Here is a 3,899-nt window from a genome sequence, read left to right on the forward strand (position 1 = left end):
AAAAATGTCATTTGTGTTTCGTATTCCTTAAGGGCTATCTCCGAAGAAGGCGGGTCTGGTAGGCTCAGTCATTGGCCCTCCTCTTCAGCGATCGGTAGTGGACGAAAACGAAAACAAGCGAATACAGGAACAAACGGTAAGTTTCTACGTTTTTTTATTGCGCACACGTCTGTTCTAAGGAAAAAATTGTAATTTCACTATTTCTCTCTAATATTATTTTACCTTTCTTCAGACACTTGCAGGAAAAAGCAAGCCCGTCGTGAGGGATTCTCCCATCCAAACAGTTCTCCACAGCCAGGGCCCAGCGGTTATAACCCGGGACGGCCGGCAACAACACCCTCACCAACACCCGGTGAAATAAGCCAACATTTCAACGGGGCCTTAACAACGATCGACGTGCCCGTCCCACCAGCAGACAACGGCGACATTGCATCATATTTCAACAACAACACTGACCGTCTTCGCGAGGCAGTAAAGTCTGTATTCCAAGGCTGCCAGCAGGTTAAACCTCCTTCTTTTAAAGTGTACGTTGACATGCATCTGCGTTTAGTCAGAGAAGACCCCGACGATGGAGTTCAATATAGAGATATGTATATGAGAAGTCATATGCAGGTAATTAGCTATGATGATATAGTTCATATGTACGTGAACTATCCGAATATTTTGTTAATCGGTTTGAACATGACATGTCAGACGAAGAGGGCAGTGGATTTACGTTAGATGAAATAGCGTAAAATTTTCCTTCTCTCTTATAATGCTGCACAATAGTATTGGAGAGTATGTGCCCTATCCTAAGGGTGTTCCAGGGAAAACACAAGTTCTCAACCCTTCGGGACCCACGGACTGTGTTTTCCAAGTTCTAACAGCTTATCGCTATCTAAAGTCAAGAAATGTAGTTCCATCGGGCAGGCAATGGGAGAATGCTTGCTTGGCCTCTATTAATACGGGTAACATTCCAACCCCGGTATCCTGGGAAGACCTCGGTCGGCTTGAAAGATTAAACAACATAAGTATTCGCGTTTACTGTCTAGACAACGTTGAAGACAAAAAAGGCAAACTAACTCTAGTCAGAAAGGGGCTCAAAGATCAAGAAGTTGTTCATTGTCTGTTGTTGGGGAACAGACACCTAGCTCTTATCCAAGACTGACGCATACATGAACCTGTTTACCTGCCAACGTCGCGGGAAAAAAATGTTTTGCGATATCTGCCTGTGCGCCTGTGAGAACAATACAACACTTGCTGAACATGTGCTAATTTGCCCAACGATGATCACAAGACTAAGATTCCCACCCGCGGGTTCTACTGTGAAATTTATTAATCATGCTAAGGCATATGGGCCATCTTATTTAGCATTCTATGACTTTGAGAGTATTCTCGTAGAGCCTTCTTCGAATGTGTCTGGATGTGTAAAGAGACATCACTTTGCCATAGCGTATGGTTACATTATAGTTAATAGAAACGGAGAAACAGTACAAAGCGGATCCTATCGTGGAAGTAATGCTGTAAACCATTTTATTCATACAATGCAGTGTGCCTGGAAAAAGTTGAAATTTTCTAAAGGCTACAATAAAATCAACATGACCGATGAAGATACGGCACGTCACAATGAGCAAACTCACTGTCTTCTCTGTAAACAGGGTTTTTTAAAAGGTAAAGGAGTAAAACATCATGACCATGAAAAATCAGGAAACAATTACATTGGAGCTTATTGTAATAGATGCAACCTCCAAATGAAAAATCACAAATTGCAGCTCACTTTCATTGCACATAATGCTAATTACGACATGTCGTTAATCCTGCGCGAATTAACGATACCTGACTTGAAAATCAAACTAAGACCAAAACGTTCAGTTCACAAATACCATGAAGTCATCATAAATGACTTGAGATTTATTGACTCGTATGCCTTTATGTCTGGTTCACTCGCAGCTTTAGCGAACCAATTCATCAGTAATGGGAACGAACCCATATACACATAACATATGTTGAAAGATGTGCCAGAACCTGCGTTGCCATTATTGATCAAGGGAAAGCAGGTGTTTTGTTATGACTATATGGATTCGATGGAACGACTTTCTGAGACACGTCTTCCATCCCGCGAAGATTTTTTCAATTCGCTTCAAGAAGCAGAACTTTCCGAAAGTGATTATAAACATGCTCAGAATGTTTGGAAAGTAGCGGGGTGTCAGAGCCTGAAGGACTATTTGTTGCTTTATGTAAAAGTGGATGTTGGTCTTCTATGTGATGTCTTCCTAGAGTGGCGAGGTATTTTGAAAACCCAGTGGAGGTTGGATATTGTAAATTATGTTACCCTGCCAGGATTTGCTTATGACTCCTTTCTGCTAAAAACACAGCAAGAATTAGAGGTGCTTAGTAGCCCAGACATATATCATTGCATTCAAACAAATGTGCGTGGGGGCTACTCAAGTGTTGTGCGTCGTTTTGTACGCGCCAATAACATCTACACGAACCCTCAGTTTAATCCAAAACATGATAGAAGCACTTTCCTTTCATATCTTGACTTCAACAGTCTTTATCCCACTGTAATGCAAGAGATGTTGCCATGTGGGGATATGAGAAAACTAGATGAGACAGAAATGCAGTCGTTTTTGAGCGGGGGCTTGGTCAATCAAGCAACCGATGGCGATTTTGGATATCTCATTCTGTGCGATACTGAGGCTGTCTCACGTGAAGTCGTTGACAAAACGGATGACCTCCCACTGATCATCAGAAGACACAATATCACCAACAGAGATATATCGTCAGTCACACGCGAATGGCATGAAGAAGAAAACCGTCCAGCACCGTGTAAGAACATAAAACTGATTGGAACACATGCTGCTCAGGAGAAAATGCTATTTGCTCTGCCCCTCCTTAAACTACTTATTCAACTAGGCCTGGTTGTTAAAAAAGTGCATGCTATTTATACGTTTAAGCAAAAGCACTTTCTTGCGGACTTCATTCAGGATAACATAGAAGCCCGCAAAAGTGCTACTTGCCCTATCAAGAAAAATGCAATCAAGTGTATTTCAATCAGCATTTTTGGTCGATTCCTGATGAACGCGGCCAAATATAGTGAAGACATAGATATTGTCACCAACCGCGAAAAGTTTTTGAAGCTGGCCCGAAGTCCTTACTTTAAACGCGTTGTACCTCTCAATGATGGTCATGTAGTTGTAACTCGCCATAGGAAATATTCACGGGTGAATCATCCAAACTACATTGGCTACTACATCCTAGAGCTGCCCAAGCTGCGACTATATGATTTCTATTACAATGTATTGAAGGCTCATTACGGAGATCGGACGAAACTAGTGTATTGCGACACTGATTCCTTAATAACAGAAATTGAAACTCCTGATCTATTAACAGAGTACTTGCAAGAACCCTTCAAAAGCTATATAGACACAAGTAACTTTAGCCCCTCACATTCCTTGTATAGCACAGACAACAAAGGAAAGCTTGGATTTCTCAAGTCTGAAGTGGGGGAAAGAACCATCTCAGAATTTGTAAGTGTAAAACCAAAGTGCTACTCCATCCTCTTGGCAGACAGTGACCGGTTGAGTTCAGCTAAGGGCGTTCCAAAGTTCATAAAGAAGAAAATTGCTCATCAGCGATACAAAGACGCCCTATTCCAGAAGCAAACATTTACCTTTGACTATCAGGGATTCACAGTGCGCAATGGACGAATGAGTACAGTAAGTAAAAGAGGGATATCTGTAGTTGAGGACAAAAGATACTACATTAGCACCTTGGAGTCACGATCTTACGGTCATCCCGATAATTCTATAGGGATAGAGGAGGAAGAGCAGGAGGAGGAGGTAGCCCAGATCATGACACTGTGAAACGAAGAAAATTTGGAGGAAGGCGATGAAAGAGGCATAACAGAAGCGAGACTA

Source organism: Eriocheir sinensis, chromosome 47 (assembly GCF_024679095.1).
Source record: "Eriocheir sinensis breed Jianghai 21 chromosome 47, ASM2467909v1, whole genome shotgun sequence".
NCBI classification, from domain to species: domain Eukaryota; kingdom Metazoa; phylum Arthropoda; class Malacostraca; order Decapoda; family Varunidae; genus Eriocheir; species Eriocheir sinensis.